The sequence below is a fragment of the Macaca fascicularis genome, chromosome 20 (assembly GCF_037993035.2).
Source record: "Macaca fascicularis isolate 582-1 chromosome 20, T2T-MFA8v1.1".
Classification (NCBI taxonomy): Eukaryota; Metazoa; Chordata; class Mammalia; order Primates; family Cercopithecidae; genus Macaca; species Macaca fascicularis.
This window is the reverse complement of record NC_088394.1, coordinates 74712843-74739183: the sequence shown is the minus strand read 5'-3', so window position 1 is coordinate 74739183 and position 26341 is coordinate 74712843. Positions and strand designations below refer to the sequence as shown.

The window sequence follows — 26341 nt, the reverse complement described above, 5'->3', positions numbered from 1 at the left end:
CTCTGGCAAAACTCAGCTCAAGTATACTCCATTCTGCTCATCACCTTACAAAACTTATTAATCTAACACATGAAGAAAAGCAGGATTCTTGGACTTAAATGTCTGAGTGTTTTTTTTTTTAAGGCTGTATATTTATAGCTTAGGAGGTTGAAAAAAGGAAATTAAGGGGAAAATATCAAACGAAAAATACTTAGGACCTAAAATATCTCGGTGAGGTAGATAATGCTATGATAGCAAAACAACAAAAATCAGAAGCAATATTAAAGGTACATTTGAGATGCTGAATATTTTTTTTTCCTAAAAAACAATCAACTGCTTATAGAACAACGTGTATACAAGTTGGAAAAAAAAAAAAAACACACACCTCACAAGCATCTCAGTATTTTCCTACAACTAGACGGAAATAAGAAATTACATGGGTTTGGTAGATTCCCTAATTGTGTTTCCACAAAGATTCATAACAAAATTCTTATATTTGATTTTATTTTTCCATTTTAAGACAAATTCACCAGTGAGTCAAAATCTCTTTTAAAAATAGATGTGTTTAAGAAGATGTGGAATGATAGTATTTTCCCCTGTCTTTTCTATTAAAAAAATGTTAAAACTTATAACACATACATGGGGCCTTTAGTTTATGGGGCTTGTTAATTAGTGCTGATTCTGCGTTACTCAGGGCCTTTGGATAGAGTTTTTGTGGGGGGGGGGTGGATGGAGTCTCACTCTGTCACCCAGGCTACAGTGCAGTGGCATGATCTTGGCTCACTGAAACCTCCGCCTCCTGGGTTCACGTGATTCTCATGCCTCAGCCTCCCAAGCAGCTGGGATTACAGGTGCCTGCCACTACTCTTGGCTAAGTTGTTTATTTTTAGTAGAGAAGGAGTTTCGCCATGTTGGCTAGGCTGGTCTCGAACTCCTGACCTCAGGTGATCCGTCCACTTCGGCCTCTCAAAGTGTCAGGATGACAGGCATGAGCCACTGTGCCCAGCCATATTTGTTTTCTTGACAAATTATTTTCAAGAAGTTGTTTGAGATTACACCAGAACATAAGACCTGCCGTGCTAAATCGGTGTCACCTTTTAAACCCAGTGTCTCTAAACCCAGTGGCACCAAGTGATGATCTGTGGCTGGCTGCTGATGTCCTCTATAATGGGGCATTATCCTAAATATGCCACAGTCTTTTCGATACCATCTTGTCTTTTAAAAAAATTGGCAGATACATTGCCAAGTTAGGACACCTAGGTCCTATACACTGTCATGCATTGGTATTTGGTCTCTGTGCTGGCAGGGGACTTTGGGGATCAAGAGAATGAAACCTGATCCTTTTTGCAAAAATCTTATTGTGTGATAGCGTAAACAATGATGAGGGTAAGAACCACAGCTTTGAGGGTGTTATCATAGCTATATTTTAATCAAGTAATTATCACATGTCAGAAACAATTCTTTAAAAATTCCATTTATTCCTCAAAAGAACCCTTACAGGTAAATTTTATTATCCTCATGAGTCAGCAAGAAGAGAGAGGCTTACCAAGCTTAAGTAACTTCAACAAGCGTTAGGGACTGAATGTTTGTGTTCCTCTACCCCTCATTTGTATGTCAAAGCCTTGACCATCAGTGTGATGGTATCTGGATATGGGACCTTAGGGAGGTAGTTAGGTTTAGATGAAGTCTTGAGGATGAGGCCCCTCATGAGGGGATTAGTAGCCTTATAAGAAGAGGACAAGGGGGCTGGGCATGATGGCTCCTGCCTGTAATTCCAGCACTTTGGGAGACTGACGCAGGTGGATCACCTGAGGTCAGGAGCTCGAGACCAGCCTGGCCAACATAGCGAAACCCTGTCTCTGCTAGAAATACAAAAAGGGGGAAAGAGAGAGAGAGAAAAAGAAAAAAGAAAAGAAAAGAAAGAGACAGGGAGGGAGGGAGAAAGGACAGGAGAGGATAAGGGAAAGGGAAAGGAAAGGAAGAAAGGGAGGAAGAGGGAGAGGAAGAGAGAGATGAAGAAAGTTAACAGATACAGTGAATGTACACAATGACAGCTTCTAAATGGAATTCTAGTGACATAAATGTACTAGTAGATATAATTCCCAAAAGTGATTTATCCAACCCAGAGAGCCTATGAATCACAGAGAGGATGAAGGATCATCAATTAATCAGCAATTGCAGAATAATATACCTACGTATTCGAGTGACCATGTGTATACAACATAAGGTAGATCACAACTAAGAATGTCACAAAACACTGATATTTTTCCAGATGCTGAATTACCAAAGTCCCTTCAGACTTTTTTCATCATTTGTTCACTGCATTCTTCTAAACTTCAGACGAGAAGAGGAGTCATCTTACTGGCACACTGCTTTCCTGTCTCTTCCCTTTATAAACCTCTGAAAGGCAGTGCAAGTTACCGAAGACCAGAGAAGGCCTTTGATGCATCCTCGCTTCACCAAATATGCTTCTGGCCATGGAAGCCCCAGCTCTGCCTGCAGTATTTTCTAAGTGTCTGAATGCATAGTCCACACAGCATTCCTGTCTCTTCTGGCATTATGACAAAATGACTGAGCACTTGCCTTTTTGGATCTTGTGCTGTCATTTGTCTTTTTTATGGAGTTTTTTTTCCCCCTGCATAAGATGATTTGTCTCCAAAAAGAAAGTCTTAATAGAGTTATTCCTACAGAAGGGAGCAAATCTAGTTTATACTCCCACCTTCTTCCACACTTGATATTATGGCCCGCTTCAATCAGGATTAGGCAGGCTTAACAATTAGAACCAAACACCCTATTCAGCAGGCAAGAGTCACTCAGAAGAAATAGTGGGAGGTGAAATTCTTCTGCAGTGCAGAATTTGTCAAGGCAATCGTGGTAGCAGGGAAACGTTTCAATCAGCTGTTGACTATTAATTTATTTTGTTAACAGCAAATATGGATCCAAGAATCTCAAGTGATACATGGGTTCCCATAATACTTCCTAGGGATGTTTTCTGAGTTGACGTGTCATATTTGATAGCTTATATTAACTGCCAATATGCTGTCATTCTCAAATGTTAAAAACAAGCGTGGCTGCATGTGTCCACATAAATATACGGGCTGCTCATATGAGGCAGGGTAGGTGATTGGGCAGAACCTGATATTTCATAGGTAAGCTGCCATTTAACAGATGCAGGTGGAAATTGGAAATCAGTTGAGAATAAGACTATGTTCTGATAGAAATGTTTTGAAATTTTCAGTGTCGTTTTGAAAATGTATAGGCAATGGGCACCCGTCACTCTGAAGAAGAATATTAAAGGATCACTTAATGAAACTGTATGAGGGCTCCCCTTCCCCATACTCTTAACTCACTGGTTTAGGTCTGGAAATTTCCATCAAGGGCTGAAAGATTACCAGGAAGCACAAAAATTGAAACTTCAACATTTTTCCTTTGATGAATCCATGCTCTTGGTGTTTCTATTGGTGCTGTGAGATTTGCTAGATGAACAGCACACCAAGGGTCCCCCACGGGAGACTTCGCTTTGAGAAGGTGAGTGTGGAATGCTGACCCAGGGGAGGAGGCAAAGCTCAAATGCACATGCAACTGATCTACCACAGAGGGTCGTCATCCCTTGGGAACAGTGACCCAAGAGTTTCTAGGAGCTCACACACTGAACACACTGCTATCCTCTCCTTCCTTCTTCCTGTCCCAGCTAAGCTCTGAGAAATCTGCATGACAACCGCAGGGGCAAACGAAGCCCACATGGCCTCATTCACACCCCAGTCCTCTTTCTAGAAGGCATCTGGAAACAGGGGTGGCCCCTACATGCTAGGTTAAATTTCTGGAGTTCCTAAAAAACTGATGGAAGGAGGGAAAGAAAAGATGACACCAAAAACAAAGGCTAACTTCCACCTATCTGGGGCAAGTGGAAGTTGGAAAGGAATACTGCCAGAGCCTGGCAGAGTCCTTAGGGTACAGGGATGGGCTTCAATTATAATATTAACTTGAAAATTAAGAAGTGATTTCATCTCATTCATACATACTAGGGAAGGGAAGCAGAACATACCAAATATAATGAAAAGTTTTCATTTGAAAAATGGTTTTTCCTTCCTCGAATACCACGGTGGATTTTTTGTTTTGTTTTGTTTAGATCTCTATTGGCTTTGCTTTGGTTTCTGTTTCCCCCCTAAAAAAAAAATCTAACTTCTGAAAACATTCTGCTCAGACATCCATTTCAAGTCATAGGACACATGCTCTAAAGGAAACCATCCAGGAGAAACATTTGCACTGTTCTCACGTGACTTGAGATTGCATCTGAGAAGGGTGCAGGGGGAGAACAGACAGAAACAGCCCTCTCTGTGTGCAGAACGCCGTGTGTCCTCAGTGCTTCTCAGGGCCCATAGCTCATTAGCTGCAGTTGGTATGATGCCTGCAACCTATGAGGCCATAAAATTCCCAATCATAATTCATCAGGTCCTGAGAATTCTCCTAAGTACATTTAGATCAAGTGCGTGACATTTAGCCCCTAATAGCGGCATTGGCTAATGGCCTAACGGAATTTAGATGGCTCCACCAAGCCACACAACTATATTATGTGTGTTCAAATGCGGGGCAGCCGTGGAGGTTGATAGGTGGACATAAAATAGCAGTTTAGGCTAGTGGTCACGATCACACACCCAGGACACCAGGCAAATTAGAACCTTCGCATCTCAATTTACTCATCTTTGACATAGGATATTCATATGGAACCACTCAATCTAGTGTGAGGATCACATGAAATAAATGTTTGGCTGGTGCAGGAAATTAAAGATGATGGCATGTTTTTCTGTTGGAGTTTATGTTTAAACCAATGAAGCATCAAGGAAGAGGCCTCTACTTCCCAGAATGTTGGCTACTGACTTTTCTAGTTATGAACACCCTTCTGTGACATCGGAAATTCACAAAGATCCACGTTTGTAGTAATCATCAATTAGTAAGTAGGTAATAATCATGTTACTATGGATTCAGTAACACTGTAAAATGGATTTCTACTTTACACATCCCAATAGCATTTACCCATATTTGAAAATTATTTACACCTATAAGACCTGTTATTTATCCTACCTAGAATACAATACTTGCAGCATATACAGGTTTGAAGAGGCCATACAGTAGTTGCTTCTGGGTTGCAAAGGGATCCATAGTCCAGAGGGATGAATGACTACTCTTGAGGACTAGAGGTTCAGGGTCCCTATGGTATCAGAGGAGGAGGATATTTAGAGGGGTTGAAAGACGCCTTGACCTTCAGGCGGAATACCATGGGTGCTAAAAATTGAGGAGTGGAGTTTACTACAGGGAGTCCTGGCTGCTTGGGCCTAGGCCCTAGAAGATTCTCCAAATGGGGAAGGGGATGCCTTTCAGCACAAAGATCTGTGGGGAAAGAGGGGACATTTGAGCTGGTTGACTTTAATTCCGGAGTGAACATGGAAAAAGCCAAAGGAGAACCAGGAAGCAGTCTCCAAAGCAGTTAAACTGTCCGATGAAATGAAAATGTTCTGTCACTCTGCTGTCCAGTGTGTTAGGGACACATAGCTACTGAGCACTTGAAATGGGGCTACTTAATGAAACTGAAGAAGTGATTTTTACAAATGTCATATAACTTTAATTCATTTAAGTTTAAATAGCCACATGTGGCTAGTGGCTACCATGTCAGACAAAGAAGCAGCACTACAGTTTGGTCAGGCCACTTTGAAGAAACCCCAATTATATAACAGTACATTGTTTCCTCTTTCTGAGAATCAGCTAATGCCCATTAAACGCTGGCACCCTTCAATCTAAGGGAATATTTCTTTCCATAAGCCATTAAATGCTCCTAGATGAAACTGACTCGCTTCATCCCATGGCACTCCAAGTTTGCCACATTTGAATCAGGTTTTAGCCACTGTCATTAATTAGAATCCATGTAGAAGCAAAAACATTTAAAATAAACCCGGGCCCTCGATGTTAAAGCTGTCATTTTGTTACATGGCCTCATGATTCAACGATTAATGGACCTTAAAACAATCATAAAACATCAAGGCCTGTGTTCAAGCTTAGAAGAACAAGAATAGTTTTACTTCTGCTCCGGTCCTCTTGTTTTAAATTCACTGGGTGTCACCGGGCTCTGTAAACACTTTTAAGTATTTTGACATTGTGGTATGAGATGTTGTTAATCTGTTTCCTCCCTGACCTTCATTGGCCAGTGGCATGTTGCAACTCAGTGGAAAACTCATGAAAAACAGCAAGGAGGTACTCAGTGACATAGATTAGGACACAATAAACCTAAATAATGGCCATAATGTGCAGATTCCAATTCAATAAACTGACTCACCAAAGACTTATTGAGCATCCAGTCTGCACCAGGCAGTTGGTGGACACTTGTACAAATTACAGATTTTATTTGCATAATCCTCAGCACAAATGTGGGGTCAGCATTAGTGTCCCCCATTTCATAGATGAGCATGCTAAGACCCAGTCATGTGGCTAGTAAGGGGCAGAGATAGGATTCCAAACCAGGTTTCTTGACCGCCTCCCAAATACCACTTCTTTTCCCAATATCCCGCTGTAGGACATGAACTGTTCGCTTATGTGGCAGACTGAATCTCTCAAAAGTGGCCATAGCAGTATGTCCAGTCCCACATTCTCTTCCAGAAGAGGTGGGGTCTATTTTCTCTCACTATAAATCTGATTGGGGTGGGTCTGACAGTCTAAAAAATAGAATGCAGGAAAACCAGGGCTATCTAACTTCTATGGAAGGCCATAAAAGGCAATGTAGCATCTGTTTCCTTCTTTCTTTTGGGATGCTCACCCTTGAAACCCAGCCACCATATTGTGAGGAAGCCCAGGACACATGGAGACAATGTGTAGGTGCTCCAGCCAATAGCCCCTCCAGCAAGAGTCCCACCCACCAGTCAGCATCAATCCTCAGACTCATGAGTGAACAACCTTCAGGTGATCTCAGACCCTGGCTTTCAAGCAGCTTCAGCTGATGCTAATTGGAGCAGAGACAAGCTGTTCCTGAGAGCCCTGCTGAAACTACAGAGTCCTGAACAAAATAAATGTTGTTGTTTTAAGCCACTAAATTTGGGGGTGGTTTGTTATGCAACAAGAGTTACTGGAATATCGTCAAACTTTAATGAAACTCTACAGAATAGGGAAATGCTTCAATTCCCTCATCAGTGATATCCAAATGGCCAGAAGATGGGTTCTCATGAAAGAAATCCTGAGAGGAAAAAGATCAAGGTCTTGGTTGTAGAAAAACACCAAGAATTTGGAAGGCTTATTATATCAGGGAATTAAGCGAAACATTTGAAGGAAAAGAAAACAGAGAGCCTAATGAATATACCACAAAGTTTAGATTTATGGGATTATACATTTATTGCTTTGACTGCTAAGGTCTGTCTAGAGCCTCAACCGGCTTTGGACTAATTCATTACTTTGGCTTTCAAAGATTTCTTAAGAGGATCCTCCACTTCTGTCTCTTGAGGTTAGAGGGTGGCACTGGGTGTTATTCCCTAATGTTCAAAAGATGAGAAAAATGTTCCTGGCATGCTAGAAAGAGGACCCAAACAGGCAGGAAAAAAGTCTTAATATTTCCATATTCACAGATCTTGGCACTGTCAATGACAGTTTGGAGAGGAATTGAAAAAAAAAAAGAAAAGAAAAAACTGGATATCTATGGAGATACAGCCATACAAAGAGTTAAAGGAAGTTGGCAAAGAGTGACAGTGACTTATTTTTGACACTCCCATGTTTCACCCAAATGAGAAGCTGTTTAGGTCTTAACAGTGAATAACCTAAAAATCCAAAGTGGACCCCACTCTTTTGCCTCTACCTTCAAGATGCCTCAAATCTTTAATCCCAGCACTTTGGGAGGCTGAGGCGGGCGCATCACGACGTCAGGAGATTGACACCATCCTGGCTAACATCATGAAACCCTACTAAAAATGCAAAAAAAAAAAAAAAAAAAATTAGCCAGGCGTGGTGGTGGGCGCCTGTAGTCCCAGCTACTCAGGAGGTTGAGGCAGGAGAACGGTGTGAACCCAGGAGGCAGAGCTTGCAGTGAGCCGAGATCCTGAGATCACACCACCGCCCTTGAGCCTGGGCAAAAGCGTGAGACTCCGTCTCAAAAAAACAACAACAAAAAAATCTATGCTGTTTTGGGTTTGATTCTCCAGAGTTGGTGGTGAACTCATCAGGTCTCTCTCAAATACACTTTTCCTCTCTTGGTTAAACATTCTTTGCCTACTTTAAACATTTCACAATCTAATTCTTAAATTTTGATATTTTGGTAGTGATAGTCTTAATTTCATGTACAAGACCACATGCACAAAAGTACTTTTACTTTTAAGATGAGTTGCAAATATCAGGAGAAAGGGGCATTTTGCTCATGCAAAGCTTCCCAAATACAAATGAAAACTTCCCAAATATCAGTGGAAACCATCCGTAGATATTGGTAGCAATATTTAAATCTTTCAGTAGCTTTTAGTTTGGAAGAAATTTAGATTAATTGCGTTGCTTTTAAAACCTGTAATACTGCCATGGTTACATCCTCAGGATCACTGAATGCCTAAGGTATAAACAGGATTTTTTTTTTTCCTTTTTATTGATGGCTGTGAATTTTCTCTGCACACCTGTACTATCAAGGTAACTTTTGCTATAAACAGCATTTTAAAATTATCACATAAAAAACTATCAAGCACTAAATTAGAAAAAAACAGAAATTTGAAAGTGATAGTTAAATTTATGAAGCAATTCTGCTACACTCAAAGGCTCATTGCTTGACATGTAAAAAATTTTGAGCTGCGTGTAAGACCTGGGTATGAATTTCCCTCCACTGGGAGAAGCCACAATCCACACCAGACTCCAAATGAGAGCCACACGCAGAACATATGCGCTTCCGACGTGCGCTTGTTTGCATGACTAATGGAGTTAATATTAAAAGTCTTTTCTCATCATTTCAATTCTTTCTTTCTTTCTTTCTTTTTTTTTTTTTTAATTTGGCTGAGTGCCTTTTTTGCTACCTCCAAGAGCTGTTAATTTTGTTCGCTGCCGAGCAAAAGTCAAAGTCAGAGTCTAAACAGCTTGTAATGAGTTTTCAATGGCCCATCTCAATGAAATTGAGGGCAAAGACCAGCCGGCTCAGGCAGTGTCAGCCCTCAGAATTTATTAGTGAGGGCGCATTGTGTTCAGGGGAAGGCACAGAGGAGGGACTGCAGTTCCTGGGCTCTTCAAGAGGAGCCCCAGCCCTCATTAAAAAGTGGTGACAGCGACAGGACACGTGCTATCTGACCCATCTGCCACAACCTCCACTCTGGCAGGGTCGAACCTGGTTGGGAATGAAGGAGAGGGAAGTCAGCTGAAGGAAAGAAGGGCTTCCATCTCACAGTGATGTGGCTGTTTCTATCTATCTCATCGTTAATCAGCTAAGAAGGAGGAGCACCTTCCTTCCTCCAAGACCATGAAGTACTACCTGCCCACCTCCCCCATCCACACACACACCTGTTTGTCTGGTGATGGTGATTTGGGAGAAATGAAGCAGTATTTTTGAGTTCTGACTGCTTCTGACTACTTTATTTGTTCAATTCTTTTAAAATTCCTCCATCATGCCACTTCCAACAGATCCCGTGGTTTTACTTCCAAGAACGCTCTTCAGGCTGGGCAAGAGGGGTCACGCCTACAATCCCTGCACTTTGGGAGGCCGGGGTGGGAAGACTGCTTGAGCCTAGGAGTTTGAGACCAACACGGGCAACATACGGAGACCTCATCTCTACAAAAACAAAAATTAAACTTAAAAACATGTCCAGGTATGGTGGCATATGCCTGTGGTTCTAAGCTACTTGGGAGGCTGAGGCAGGCGGATTGCTTGAGCCCACAAGGTCAATGCTGCAGGAAGCCGTGATTGCACCATTGCAGTCCAGCCCGGGCAACACAGTGAGACCCTGTCTCAAAAAAGAAAAAAGAGTACCTTTGAAACCCACGTAATACTTTTCTGCACGAATTTAAAATCTCCATATAAAACAGAATTCTGCATGAGCTGGAGAAATAAATCCTATACTTAAGCATGAAGATCAATTTGACAATAGACTTTCTGGCCAAAGAAATACTCTGCAAAGCCACTACAATAACGCACATGAGCAAGTGGTGGTTTGAATCGGGGGGCGGGGGGGGGGAAGTCTTATTTCTTCATAGCCACACTTTTTTATTTAAGGAAGAATCTATGGGGTTTGTGTTAAGAACTGATTTGTCCTGTGAGTGGAATGAATCAGAATTGTTGGATCCTGCAAGACTAATTTTTATATAATTGGTATTAAATTATGATTGATTCCAAGACATTTTTTAAAAATAGAGTGCCTACTAGATACTCTTGCACCTACTGGCTACAGTGCAAGGGGCCATGAATTCCATGGCAGGCCTGGTGATAAAAGTCAGTTCATCTTTCTTGCCACTCATTCATTCCTTTTTTTCTTTTCTTTCTTTCTTTTTTTTTTTTTTTTCTGACATTGAGTCTTGCTCTGTGACCCAGGCTGGAGTGCAATGGCGTCATCTTGTCTCACTGCAACCTCTCCCTCCTGGGTTCAAGCAATTCTCCTGCTTCAGCCTCCCAAGTAGCTGGGATTATAGGCACCCACCACCACACCTGGCTAATTTTTTTATTTTTAGTAGAGACGGGGTTTCACCATGTTGCCCAGGCTGATCTTGAACTTCTGACCTCAAGTAATCTACCTGCCTCTGCCTCCCAAAGTCCTGGGATTACAGGCACGAGGCACGGTGGCCAGCCATTCAACCACTAATGCATTGCTTTAGTCACTCACTATATTCACAGATATTTATTAATTAGTTGTTAAGGACAAAACTATTGACTAAGTTTTGGGGAAAATGGTTGGTCTTTGTCCTCAACTATTAATAACTTAGGTTCTGGTAAAATTTCATAAAATTCCAGATTAATACAGTAGATTTCCAAAGCCTTCCATAAACCACTGTTTATTTAAATACACTCCTTATTTATTTAAATACACTTGTTTCCTCAGCCTTGCATGCATTCAGTAAACACCAGCAAACAGCAACAACAACAACAAAAACAAAAAAACCCCAAACAAACAAAATAGAAAAAAACTTTGCTCTTTGTGTTGAATATATCTGGATATTTCAAAAGCATGTCTGATCTAAGAGTGAGATTCATGCACAGGCACATTCCTTGTCACTTTCACAAAGACAAGAATGCTAATAACAACAACCAGCAGCACCGGCAAAAGCCACCACGGCACACCAGCCGGCAAAAGCCACCACGGCGCACCTGCCGGCAAAAGCCACCACGGCGCACCAGCCGGCAAAAGCCACCACGGTGCACCAGCCTCTGGGATAGGCCCTTTCCACGTATCATCTCAGTTAATTTTCTGCAAGGCAGGTTCTGTTCTTATCCCTTTTTGCTGAAAAAACGTGGAAAGAGGTTAAGCGATTTACATCAAATAACAAAACCAGTTCATTTTAGATCAGGGGAATCGGACTCAACAATCTATAAAATATCAACACCCAGTTTAAATTGTACATCTTACACAGCTTTAATCTCCTAAAAAAACTGAAATGTCTCTTTGTCTGAAAGTGAAATGTTGTTAATCCATATACGCTAAGGAGAGGGACAATGGCAGGATGGGGGTGCACCTGCTCGGAAGAGGTATCCACAACTCACCATTCACTTTAAAACTCTGTGGATAACTTCATTCAGAAACAAAGGAGAGAAATTGTTAGTGAGGGGTGAGAGCTCAAAAATTTCCCCAGTAAGGACTTTGGCTGCATTCAAATGCCAAGAGGATAGATATCCTCATTGGCAACTAAAATGGCAAACGTTTGTTTATTTTTGAGATAGGGTCTAGCCTTGTCACAGGCTGGAGTGCAGTGATATGATACCAGCTTACTGCAACCTCTACCTCCCGGGTTCAAGTGATTCCCCTGCCTCAGCCTCCTGAGTAGCTGGGATTACAGGCACTTGCCACCACACCCAGCTAATTTTTGCATTTTTAGTAGAGATGGGATTTCACCATGTTGGCCAGGGTGGTCTCAAACTCACGACCTCAGGTGATCTACATGCCTCGGCCTCCCAAAGTACTGGGATTACAGGCGTGAGCCAGCACGCCCAGTCCAAAAATGGCAAGTGTTTTTTTTTGTTTGTTTTGTTTTTTTAAATGAGGTAGAAACCACTTGAGATGAGTGTCACTTGAACCTGGGAGGCGGAGGCAGAGGCAGAGGCTGCAGTGAGCCAAGATTGCACCACTGCACTCCAGCCCGGGCAACAGAGTGAGACTCTGTCTAAGAAAAAAAAAAAAAAGAGATAGAGAGAGAATGACAACAACACTGCCCAGAAAAGTGTAGCATGAAATAAATAAACTATTACATGGGGTAATCGTTTGCATTTATGCTCACTTTTTTTTTTTTTTTCTATTTTACGAAACTTCCATTCGAGAGTTTCATGCTTAATGGTTATATTGGGGAATGCCTTGCAAAAACTTGCTAAACTATCAGACTGTCTGTTGACAGAGCACTATCTGTCAAGTGAGTGCTGGGGAGGAGATGCTATCTCCAGAGAAGTTTGCTGTGGCTGCTACATGCCTGACCCTAGCCAAGAATGCATTTGAGATTTTAGACAATTCCCTCATTCTGAAAAGAGGCCTGAAGTCAGGAACCCCCTAAAATGTTTGCACTTGAATCTTTGCTGTTCTCAGCTTCCCCTTTGGCCGTCAGCTGCCACCGCAAGCCATTTAGCAAAGGAAGCGAACGGCAAATTCTATCACAGTGGGGACAGACTCTGCATAGTAATTCGTGTTGCAGGCTAATTCTGACTACACAGGCTTACCCCTGTTCCTAGACCTCCCAATTTGTAGGAGAAAGAAGAAGTGTGGATATCACTTTATTTGGGGCCATTTTCATAGCCAGTGACTACAGGCACCTACACAATCAAAGCCTGCGGATATCATATAATGTCAGCTGGTCACTCTGCTCCAAGCAGAATATTAGAGCAACATATTTGTCTTTGTGATAAAAGCACATGGTACACATTTACAGAAAACCAGGCCCGGGCATTCCTCTGAAATACTGTGGCAGAAAAGCCCGACTTTTTTTTTTTTTTTTTTTTGCCACGGAACAGTGAACATTTATACAATCATTAAAATCGCATCTACCACCATATTTTTTCTCCTTCCCAGTTTTAATACATTTTTATAATTGCATTGAAGATATTCTAACCCTATTTTTAGTGCAAAGATAAAATTTATGAACCGTGACAAACGTATCATCTCCGAGCCAACCCGAAGGATAACAACATGCTTGGTGAGACCCAAGTGTTCCTTCCCTTCTGCCCATTTTAATGGGGAGGGAGAGAAGAAGAGTTCATCGGAACCTCAGACCTGGAATGCCAGACGCGGGGGAGGTTCCTGACCAGTGCCTGAGATTGAGGACGCATTTCAGGCAAAAGTCGTCATTCACACAGACATTTTTCTAAAGCTATCTAACTGGAACTTTGACTAACATGCATTTAAAATTTGTAACTGGGTATAATTGGGCAGCTTCTGTCAACACAGCCAAAGATATCTAAACAGATTTGTTCTCCCAATGGCACGCCCAATTCCCCCTTTCTCCTTTTGTGTACTTTCTTTAGAGAATGTTTTTGGATGACATTAGAGAGCAGGCAGCATAAAAGAGCAGAAAAGTCAGTACACAAAGTGGCACAGAACATGAGCTTCAAGATTCGGAGGGGGGCGTCCAAAGCCATGTGACCTTGGCCAAGTCCCTCTGCCTCTGACAGCCTCTCCCCTCCTCAACTCCATAAGGAGAGATTTGGAGTGGACTTTTGAGGTCTGAAATGACGTGTGATGATGACATTATTTAAAACAAAATAAAATACCTCCAACTTTGAGACTCTATCCCTGGTGAGAAAATCATTTTCCTAAGAAAATCTTAAATGCCGGTAAGTTCTTAAAAATCCAGCAAGCACAGATGTGCGAGCGTGTGTTTGTTAACTCAGACGGACACCATCAATTTTTTGAAAGTGATTTTTGTAAGCATCTACCCTGGGGTTTTCATTCCTTCTTGCAGAGTGTACCCTGCCCATGAACTCTCCGCTAAAGAGACAGCAAGAGAAAAGACTAACTCCGGATGAACTTTTCTGCACCGTGTCCCTGTTTCTTTAGAAAGGCAGACTTTTAAATATTTCCTAACTTCACATAATAGCCTTGCATAAGACACAAATGCCAGGAACCATAATGAAGTGGAGGTAATCTACACAATTTAAAAACACTTATTGTGACAAAATGGATTGACAAGGTATAGACGATACAAGCACATATAAATGAAATGCATCCCACCGGAAAAGCATTTTGCTCACATTGTCATTTACGGCTCCTGAATTAATAGACCAAGAAAGGCACCACCGGCCCCAACAAAATGCCATAAAACCACTGGCAGCGAGTGGTATCTCAAACTTTAATTCCCCTGGGGAGAAAAGGACACTGCCTAATCTGTATTCAGTCCTGACATTGGCCGCATCTGATATGGAACATTAGCTTCTAAGTCTCTCAATAGACTAGTGTCCTTCAGTTTATATTACTTTATGTTAATAGTAGAAAAATTACACACAACATCATTTATCATTGTTATACTCTGCTATACATCCCATAGCTTATTTTAATATATTTATTTACCCCTGAGATGGCGAGAAATTTAAAATATATATGTTTCGAGAAAAACCTAAAGGGAAAGATCACTGTAAATCTCTTTAAAAAAAAAAAAAAAAAAACCCCAACAACTCCCTTGTGGGGAGGGGGGAATATACCGCATAGCTAAGCTCGTGAATGATAAGATGCTTTCTGCCTAAGGACTCAAGTACAGGCTGTACAATAATTTCTGGGGCATGAGTACATAACAAAAAAGCGGCATATTAATGATAAGATAGCTTTTGTTCCCGTATCGCACCTGTTTTTTTTTTCATTTGTCGATGACATCCTTGGATTCTGTTATTAGCTTTTTTGACATCTGACCTCTAGCGAGGGAAAGGCAAATTTTTTTTTTCTCTCTCTCTCTCGAAAAGCAGTCGATCTGAGCCTGACTTCTACTCTTTTTGACCCAGATTCTGGAAGCCCAGAGCATAACTTCAGTTTGGATTCAAAATAGCAAGACTCTCCCTTCCTGCTTACGTTGTGTCGAAGGTGCCTTGGATTTGGTATCATGACCTCTGTGCTCTGGTTCAAGCTCTGTCCTTTGCTCCCTATATAACATGAGCAAGCTCCATCTCTCTGAACCTCAGTTTCCCCAGAAACAAAGGGAGAAGACTGGTTTCCATGGGCTAAGATTTCTCATAGCTCCAGTGAGTTTTTAGTAGATTTTGTTTTTTGTTTTTGTTTTTAGAGACGGAGTCCCACCCTGTCACCCAGGGTAGAGGGCAGTGGTGTGATCATGACTCACTGCAGTCTTGACCTCCTGGGCTCACGCAATCCTCCCACCTCAGCCTCTTGGGTAGCTAGGACTACAGGCATGCGCCACCATGCACAGCTAATTTTTGTATTCTTTGTAGTGACAGAGTCTTGCTATGTTGCCCAGACTGGTCTCGAGCTCCTAGCCTCAAGAGATCCTCCTGCCTCGACCTCCCAAAGTGCTGGGATTACAGGCATGCACTAATGCACCTGGCCTCCAGGGGATTTTTGGCTGGAGATTTTTCTGGGAGATTGTTTGTTACTTATCACAGTTCCGTGAGACTGGACGAATCTTCCTATTTTTCAAATAAGCAAATGGAAGCTCAGGAATATTGACATGACTAAAGCCCCAGGTTGAAAAAGCAGCCAGACTGGAACTGGAACAGTGCCTCAATCCTGCCTGGCACTCTTGTCTTGACTCCAGGCTGCCTCGAGACCATCTCTACAAATGAGAGCAATGGGAATGGGTCTACTTTAGGCATGTCGGGAAGTGACTGCAAGCTCCTACCTGCTGGGGCTGCCTTTTTATATCTGATGTTTCAATTTTTTTTTTTAACCACTTTGATCCTTAAAATTGCATACCTTGTGTCATGCATGATTATACAATACAGTCTTGTAATTTTGTGTTCTTATTTGGGTCAGAGGTAGCTGACTTGACATTAGCTTTTCCCTTTAGAAGGTACTCTTCATTCAGAAGGCACTCTCACGGATTATGTCGTTTCTTCCACACCCAATGAGGCAGGCAAGGCAGGTACAATTTTCCCAATTCTATCGATAAAGAAAGCTGGGGCCTGGCACAGTGGCTCACGCCTGCAACCCCAACACTTTGGGAGGCTGAGGTGGGTGGATCACTTGAGATCAGGTATTCGAGACCAGACTGGCCAACAAGGTGAAACCCCATCTCTACCGAAAACACAAAAATTAGCCAGGCATGGCGGCCCATGCCTGTAATCCCAGCTACTTAGAAGGCTAAGGCAGGAGAATCCGTTGATCTCGGGAGGCAGAACTTGCAGTGAGCCAAGATCGTGCCACTGCACTCCAGCCTGGGCGACAGAGTAAGACTCTGTCTTGAAAAAAAAAAAAAAAAAAAAGAGGAAGAAGATAAAGAAACATGCGATCAAAGGTTCTTAGTGACTAGCCCCAGCTCACATAGCAATGAGTGGCTGGATGGCTGCTGGGAACTGAAGAATGGTTCTGGCTGCTAGCCCAGGCAAGGGCCCTTTCTAATACTTTGCAATGATGCTGATAAACAGATATATCTGTAACAAATATGGACAGTAACTCCTTCCAAAAGGCAAAATAAAACTCGTATCATTTGTACAAGACCATGCAATTTTAAAGCAATATTGTAAAAAATCTACAATAGAAAGCAAGGCTGAGAAGGCAATGTGTTCACTGAAAACATTTCTCTTGCCTCCTGAAGGCATCACTAGACTACATTTCCCAGACTCCCTTGCAGTTGGTTGTAATCATGTGACTGAATTCTGGCCAATGGGAAGCAGGTGGAAGTGATCTCACTGCTTCTAGGCTTGACCCCTAGTAACTCCTTGGAATCTTGTACTTTTTCTTCCCCTGTCAGATGACTGGACTTAAAGGATCCAGCAGAGAATTCGCAGGCTCCAGGGTATAGCTGAGCCCCAGAAGTCAAAGTCTGGGTCCCTGAATCACAGTATGGAAGGCCAGTTGCTGAATGTCCATACTGATTGTTACTACAGCAAGTAATCAACCACAGTTCTAGGAGTTGTTTAACAGCTAAGTCGATCCTGATTAAAGGAAGAAAGTTGTGGAAGGAAGGCAAGGAGCGTTTCTACATGTCATAGCTGGGTAGACATTCAGAGCCATTCTCTTAGCCAGCCTAAAATATTTATTATATACACTGTCCTTGAGCAAATGTTGCTACAAACTGCCCCAGTGGGTCTTAGGATATTTAAACATTCACAAAATGTTCTTTGCCTTATCTTAGACATCATCTGATTTTCTTCCTCAATTATCTCCCATTTTGTTCACTTACTTAAACCTTATACTTTTGTTTCCACTTGATAGTAATAAGAGCCAACATTTATTGTATGTGTTGGGTACTCACTACATGCTAGCCACTCTACTAGATACTTTATATTCAATATCTCATTCCATCCTCAAGGATAATAGGTAGATGTCATTATTGTCCCCATTTACAGTTGAAAAAACTGAGGTTAAGAAATATGACACTTGCCCAGTAGATTGAATCTCCAGAGCCACACCCAATGCCGATTGTGTATCTGTTAATAAAAAAAATAAAAATTCAAAAGCCAGAATTATACATGAGTGTCCAACTGGTAAGTGAGGCGTGGTGCTCCCAGAAAGCACTGTCCCAGAAATCCGTGTGAGAAATTATACCCTGAATCCTTTTTTCAGAATTGGGAAGACTCAGCACTGGACTAAGGCCCCAGGTTTGATGTAGAGGATCTTGTGAGCACTCCATCTAGATGGAGGTTGAAGACAATTACTTGTTGTAGTCCATGGGGGACCTTCCCAACTCAAGGATCCCCTTTCCATCCTACTCATTCACAAAACAGCCAGGAAGACAGAAGAATATTGTGTTAAAGAGCCAGCTTTCAGGCGGTTGGACTGCCTGGACTTAAAATCTACCCTCTACTTAAAAACTTGGGTCAATTATGTAAAGTATTTATGCCATTTTTTCCTTACATGTAGAAAGAGAGTACCTGTGAAGTGTGAATAACATAATGCCCGCAAAGCACTTAGCACATTATGTGGCACCTTTTGAACACTCAATAAATGTAAGACATTCTTGCTGTCATTATCAATATCATCACCATCACCTCCTCCACTAACAGCACCACCCTCCAAAACAGGATATGCTTAAGCACCAACGTCCAAAATGAGTTGACTGGAAAAATTGCCAGCTCAAAGATCAGTGTGAAGCCTCCAACTCCCATTACTTACAGACTTCCCAAGATGCTCATGTGATGATAAGATTAATTTATCAACTACAGATATTTGCAGTATGCCAGGCACAGAGCTAACATACAAAAGGAAAGTCATTTCTTTGTCACTAACCCACTCAAGGGCAGACAGGTTCCAGCAGCCACAGTTGGCAGTTCTGTGCCCTGTGTCTGCACCTTCGGCATTAGACAGGGTCTGCCTATGCTCACAGTCTGAAGACATGGGTCTCCATCTTCTCCGGCTGGAGCATCACTCTGATAGCAGAGCTAATAATAACAGTAAGCGTAATGACAAAGATAGCAGCTGCAGGAATGACAGCAACAGCTATAACTTACCAAGGTCTTGCTAAGGGTCAGCCATTGTGCTGACCACATGAAGATGGTACTTTACTTAATTCTCACAGCAACACTAAGAGGTATTAGGGTTGTTACCTCTTATATATTATTCACCCATTTTTTTGGATGAGCAAATTGGTATTCGGAGAGCTTGGGTATTTTGCCTAAGGAGACATAGATAGAAGGATTTCTCATAGTCTTTTGGGGCTTTTATGACAAAATAACATAAGCTGGGTAGCTTTTATTTATTTTGTTTTTTGTTTATTTATGTTTTTTTTTTTTTTGTAAATAAGGCAGCTTCCTGAGCCAGAACAGGCTCAGAGAGACTCCTGGGGAGCTTTGAAAGAAAAAAAAATTATTTCTCATGGCTCTGGAGGCTGGGAAGTCCAAGATCAAGGAAGCAGCAAATTCAATGTCTGGCCAGACTCCCACCTCCTCATAGATTCCCTTCTTGTTGGTTCTCACATGGAGGAAGAAGCAAGGTAGCTCTCTGGGGCCACTTTTATAAGGGCACTCATCCAATTAAGCAGGCTTTGTTCTCATGTCCAAATCATCTCCCAAAAGTCCCCATCTCCTAACAAATGAATGCTGGGGTGATACAGACATTCGGACCACAGCGGGATTTGAATCTAGCCTGTTGTAACTCAAAGCCTGTGTTACTAAGAACTTTGCTATATGGCATGGGTCTTTCTGAGCCCTACCTGCCCTATGTCCTCTTCCATATCAAAAATTTCACTTTTTTTTTTCAAATATTTTATTTTTTGTAGAGATGAGGAAGTCTTGAACTCCTGCCGTCAAATGATTCTCCTGCCTCGGCCTCCCAACATGCTGGGATTACAGACATAAGCCACCTTGCCCAGCCAAAAATTTTCATTGTTTCTAACCTGGATTCCTCTTCAAACCCTTCTAGGCAATGTTTACCCCAGTGCAAGGATGAATTGCATTTGCAACGTTTCTGAATGAAATCATAAGTTATTTCCGTAATGCCTGAAGAGTCTGAAAAAAAAATTTTTTTTTGCTGTGTGCTATGTGGGCACACTGAATAATATTTAAACAATAAAGGTTACCTTTTATGTACTACAGCTGTGTTTTATGCTAATAACCAGAATCATTTAATCATTATGAGCTAATGACCTGCAAAATTTCATTTAAAAAATGAAGTCATATCTGGGTCTCTGGAAAGCAAAATTGGATAAAAAATGAGGAAAGTCAATGTTCAATTTGTAATCTTGAGTGGAGAGCAGCCGTATAGTCTGTGCAGTTCCACACCAAGTTTGAGCATTTAAATAGAACCAGGGGCCTGGCATGGTGACTGATGCCTGGAATCCCAGCACTCTGGGAGACCGAGGCAGGCAGATCTCCTGAGCCCAGGAGTTCCAGACCAGCCAGTATAACATGGCAAAACCCCATCTCTAAAAAAATACAAAAATTAGCTGGGCATGGAGGTCCCAGTTACTTGGGAGGCTGAGGTGTGAGGATCGCTTGAGCCCAGGAGGCAGAGTTGCAGTGAGCTGAGATTGCATCACTTCACCCCAGCCTGGGCATCACAGTGAGACCCTGTCTCAAAAATACATATAGATATAGATATAGATATAGATACGGATATAGATAGATAGATAGATAAGATAGATTAGATAAGAAAGAAAAGGAAAAGGAAAAGGAAGGGAAGGAAATTCTGCATCTTAAGGGACTTAATGGTATCACTTGAGCACCAACCAAATAAAGAGATTTTCTGTTGCACTGCCATGGTTATCAAGGTTTGGGTCTTTCCTTCTGTCTGCACAGCACTCTGTCCTTCCAGTGTGGATTCTGTTACTGCTAAACCCCGGGGGTGAGCAGAGAGCAGAGCTGTGGACAATCAGAGCTCCCTGCTGGCAATCTTGGTGAGGATTCTGGCCTTCCTGGGCTTTCCCATCCCAAACCACTCTGTGCTTTGGCTAACCCTCATCTTAAGATTTCTACAGGTAAGATGCCCCCATAGACTTGTATGGTAAGCTCTATCCATTGCCTGCCCCAAAGATATCCTTCCTCCTTCCTTACTAAAATAATTGTGATTCTGTTTGGGCGAGAGAGCAATGAATCAAAATCAGTCTAAGCCAGGGTAACATGACAAATTTGTATTAAATGGCCTGAAGTTTTTATGAACCCCTTATCCATGCCCTCTGCCATGCAGCCTTGCAGCACCTTTTCAGTCTCTAAGTGGGACATAATTCCTCACCCTGGAGTAGGACCACATGATTTGCTCTGGCCCAGAATGAAGAAGTGATAGGAAGCCATCTCTGAGCTTTTTATGTTTCTGCCTGTTTTTTCTGTTTCTACCTTTAACCATGAAAAGGATCCACGTGGGAAGCAGAGGAGAGAGATCCAAGGTGGGGCTGGGTTACTCCAGCCAAGTCCAGCCTAGATCAGCCCATTCCCAGCCCAATGCCAGACTCATGAGAAAGGTGAGCAGAGCAATACAGGGGAGCTTAGCAAAGGTCAGTTCAAACCCAGAGATGGCGAGAATCGAATGTTTATTGCTGCGGGCCACTGAGGTCTAATGGTGGTTAGTGATGCAGCAAGCCTGCGGCAATGGCTAAGGGATACAGGCAACAGTCCCGTTCCCTCGCATCAGGGACAGGTCTAAGCTGACTATAGGACGTAGCTCAAGGTGAAATATGGGAAAATTCAGCACTGGCTTCTGAAAGAAATTTCCCCCCTAAAGAAACCAAAAAATAGTAACAAAAACTTGTGAAGAGAAGGCCTCTTTTATGTTTTTTTGTTTCTTGTTTGTTTATTATTGATGTTGTTGTTGTTGTTTTTGAGACAGAGCTTCACTCTCACCCAGGCTGGAGAGCAGTGGCATGATCTCAGCTCACTGCAACCTCTGCCTCCCCGGTTCAAGTGATTCTCCTACCTCAGCCTTCCAAGTAGCTGCGATTATAGGCGGGTGTCACCACATCCAGCTAATTTTTTGTATTTTTAGTAGAGACGGTGTTTCATCATGTTGGCCAGGGTCGTCTCAAACTCCTGACCTCAGGTGATCCACCCATTTCATCATCCCAAAGTGCTGGGATTACAGGTATGAGCCACCGTGCCCAGACTTTCTGTTTGCCTCAGATTCACTAACTTGAGATGGCCTGTGAAGGTGTGATTCTTAGAGCAGTGGAACCCATCTGGGGAACACAAGGGAAGGGCCAAGACCACGGCAGGGCAAAATGCTGACATTAAGGAGTCACTCAGCCAGTCCTGGAACCATCTCCTCCAGACTATATGTTTCAGGAGATGAATGATATCTCCACTGCCCATGCCAGTCTCAGATCGGCTGCTCCTGCCTGCTCAATGCTTCCTAATACATACGCCTGAGACTGCCCTTCAGTCCAAATCCACAACACCCACCACATCAACAGACACACAGGAAACCCAAGTGCCTGGTGGATGGGAGGGAGGGTGTGTGTTTGCTTCCCATGAGTTCATGAGGCCACTCCGTCCCGGCACCTTACGCAGATGCTGCCCACATCCAGGTGGTAGTCAGGACAGCACTGAGTCAGAGAGGTACTCCTCCCACTGACCTCCAACCCCCTCCTTCCCTGCCCTTCCTTTAGGGGCCTTGTGTGAAGGCTTCTGATGAACAACAAAGATTTTCCTTTTTTTCACCTTTTTTTTTTTTTTTTTTGAGACAGGGTCTGGATCTGTCACCCCAGGCTGGAGTGCAGTGGTGTAATCTTGGCTCACTACAACCTCCATTTCCCTGGGATCAGGTGATCCTTCCACCTCAGCCTCCTGAGTAGCTGGGACCACAGGCACACACCAACACACCTGGCTAATTTTTGTATTTTTTGTAGAGATGAGGTCTCACCATGTTGCCCAGGCTGGTCTTGAACTCCTGGGCTTAAGTGATCCTCCCACTTCGGCCTCCCAAAGTGCTAGGGTTGCAGGCATGAGCCACTGTGCCCAGCCAACAATGAGATACTACTTATCTGTACAACATAGTCTTGTTTTGATTTTCTCAGAACCTTTGTACTTGGGTTTCACGTCCAAGGCATGGGTGAAGAAAGAAAGAAAATTAATCTGCCAGAGAGAAAACAGGATCCTCTTTTCTGTTTCTGCTTATCTCCTTCATGTTCAATAGGGTTGTCCATGGTAGTGGATACTGGTCTCTTTTGGATGAATTCTTAAAGTTGTACATAGACCTTCTGACTTTTCTAGAGGAGATTTACATTCACTGTGTTAGACTAAAAATAATAATCCTGAGCTAGGCACAGTGGCTCACACCTGTAATCTCAGCACTTTGGGAGGTTGGGTCGAGCGAATCACTTGATGTCAGGAGTTTGAGAGCAGCCTGCCAACATGATGAAAACCCATCTCTACTAAAAATACAAAAATTAGTCAGGTGTGGTGGCATGCACCTGTAATCCCAGCTACTCGGGAGGCTGAGGCAGGACAATCACCTGACCCGAGGAAGCAGAGGTTGCAGTGAGCTAACACCACTGCACTCCAGCCTGGGCAACAGAGTGAGACCCTGTCTCAAAAAAATAAAATAAATTTAAAAAATAATAATAATCCTGAAACAATAACGGTATTTGATTTTATGTATTAATGCTTCCTATGTGTGAGGTGTTATGCTAACAGCCTTACATGAATAATCTTTAATTCTCTTGAGTGTCCAATAAGGTAAGAACAACTATTTTTAGCATTTTGTAGTCAGGGAAACGGAAGGTTGGAGAGGTGGAGTAACTTGTCCAAAGTCACATGGCTAAGTGGCAGAATTGGAATTTAAGTTCATAACTGTCTGATTTGGGAGCCCAAGATTCTAACCATGCTGCCATATGGTCAGAGAAATTAACAAAAATATGTCCCCTAAAGCCAGAGGGAAAAAAACTGGAAACAGAGCCTTTCCTGCAAGTTTTATGTCATGGTGTTTGGGAGCTGGCCAACCCTGGCTCACAAGAGCTGATGACTTTTCAAAAAATATGCAAGCCAGTTATTAAACACTGCCATGATTAAAATTTAAATTATATTGATCTTAAAATTCAAATGGAAATACAAGGTACCCAGAATACCCAAAACAATCTTGAAAATAAAGAACAAAGTTGGAGAATTCACAATTCCAAATTTCAAAACTTACACAGAGTTACGGTAATCAAAACAGTGTGGCAATGGCATAAGGATAGGCATATAGATCAACGGGATATAATTCAGAGTCGAGAAAGAAATACTTACATTTATGAACAACTGATCTCTGATAAAGGTACAAAGACCATTTAATGGAGAAAGAATTATCTTTTCAAATCAATGCTTCTGGAACAAATGGATATTCACATTCAAAAGAACAAAGTTGAATGCCTACCTTAAACTATATAGAAAAATTAACATAAAATGGATCAACAGTCTTAACATAAGTGCTAAAACTATAAAAGTCTCAGAAGAAAATAGAGGGTTCATTTCAGGGAAATACTATTTTCGGAAACCACGTTCCCTTCTGCTCTCACACCACCATGACAATCAACACAGAAGACTTCTCTCACCAAATGTGAGAGGAGGGGTAATATCACAGGAGTAAATGTTTATGACCTTGGATTAGACAATGGATTCTTAGATACAACACCCAAAACATAAGCAACAACAAAAAGTAGATAAATTGGATTTCATCAAAATTTAAAACTTTTGTTCATCACAAGACACTATCAAAAGAATAAAAAGACTACCCACAGAATGAGAGAAAATGTTTGCAAATCATTTACATAAGGGTCTAGTATCCAAAATATATAAACAACTTTTACAACTCCACTTTACCCACATACCAAGCAGTGGACAGCAGCTGGGTGTCCTCCAATTCGATTGTGACACTGTCTACCTGTAGTTGGAGGTTGGAGGCTTAGTTCCCAAGACTGTTCCCCATACCCCCAGACACCAACAGCAAGTCAGAGACTCCAGAAGGACAGGAGATGGAGAGATTCTGTTTCCTGATGCCTAACACACCCAACATTGTAACAAAAGACTGCAACAAGGACTATGAGAGTTATGAGCCAGGAACCCTATATGTATCATAACACCACAGGAGTAAATGTTTATGACCTTGGATTTGGTAATGGATTCTTAGATACAACACCAAAAACACAAGCAACAACAACCAAAATAGATAAAGTGGACTTCATCAAAATTTAAAATGTTTGTTCATCAAAAGACACTATCAAAGGAGTAAAAAGACTACCCACAGATTGAGAGAAAACGTTTGCAAATCATTTATATGATAAGGGTCTAGTATCCAAAATATATAAACAACTTTTACAACTCAACAACAAAAGACAGATGACCCAATTAAAAAGTGGGCAAAGGACTTGAATCAACATTTCTATTTAAAAAAAAAAATACAAATAACAAATAACCACATAAAAATACTCAACATCATTAATCATTAGGGAAATGCAAATCAAAACCACAACAATACAATTTCATACCTCCTAGGATGGCTACAATGTAAAAAAAAAAAAAACAAAATACAAGTGTTCCCAAGGATGTGGAGAAACTGGAACCTTCATATATTGTGGGTGGAAATGTAAAATGGTGCAGCCTCTGTGGAAAACAATTTGGTGGCTCCTCTGAAAGTTAAATATAAAATTACCATATGACCCAGCAATTCCACTCCCCAAATATGCCGAAGAACAGAAAACAAGAGTTCGCAGAAAACAAAAAACAGTACATGCATGATCACAGCAGCAAAATTCGTAATAGCCAAAAAGTAGAAACAACTCAATGACTATTCACTGGCAAATGGATAAACAAAATGTGGTATATCCATGTAACAGAATATCACTGTGTCACGCATCCGTGTGAAGAGACCACCCAACAGGTTTGTGGGAGCAACAAGGCTGTTTATTTCACCTGGATGTAGGCGGGCTGAGTCAGAAAAGAGCGTCAGCAAGGGGTGGTGGATTATCATGAGTTCTTACAGGTTTTGGGATAGGCTGTGGAGTTAGGAGCAATGTTTTGCTGGCAGGGGGTGGATCTCACAAAGTACATTCCCAAGGGTGGGGAGAATTACAAAGAACCTTCTTAAGGGTGGGGCAAGCAAATCACAATGGTGGAATGTCATCAGCTAAGGCTATTTTCACTTCTTTTGCGGATCTTCAGTTGCTTCAGGTCATCTAGATGTATACGTGCAGGTCACAGGGGATATGATGGCTTAGCTTGGGCTCAGAGGCCTGACAATCACTCAACCATAAAAAGAATGAAGTACTGATACATTCTACAACATGGATGAACCTTTAAAGCATGCTAATAGCAAGAAGCCAGACACAAAAGGCCACATATTATGTGATTCCATTTATATGAAACATCCAGAATAGTAAAATCGATAGAAACACAAAGTACATGTGGTTATCAGGGACTGGGGAAAGGAGGAAATGAGGAATGACCTCTTAATGGATATGGTGTTTCTTTTGGGGGGATGGTAAAAATGTTGTGAAAGGAGTGCTGATTGTGGCACAATATTGTGAATGTATTAAAAGTCACTGAATTTTACACTTTAAAATGGTCAAAGTGGTGAACTTTTTATTTATTTATTTATTTATTTTGAGACACAGTCTTGCTCTGTCACCCAGGCTGGAGTGCAGGGGTGCGACATTGGCTCACTGCAACCTCCAC

General features: G+C 41.9%; 1 protein-coding gene and 1 pseudogene across 3 annotated transcripts in view; both read right to left on the bottom strand.

Moving 5' to 3' along the window:
* Positions 1-26341, bottom strand: part of WWOX (WW domain containing oxidoreductase) — a 1124793-nt gene that overhangs the window by 396493 nt on the left and 701959 nt on the right. The gene's annotated exons all lie outside the window — the stretch shown is intronic.
* Positions 1-26341, bottom strand: part of LOC102138128 (small ribosomal subunit protein uS3-like) — a 143148-nt pseudogene that overhangs the window by 79348 nt on the left and 37459 nt on the right.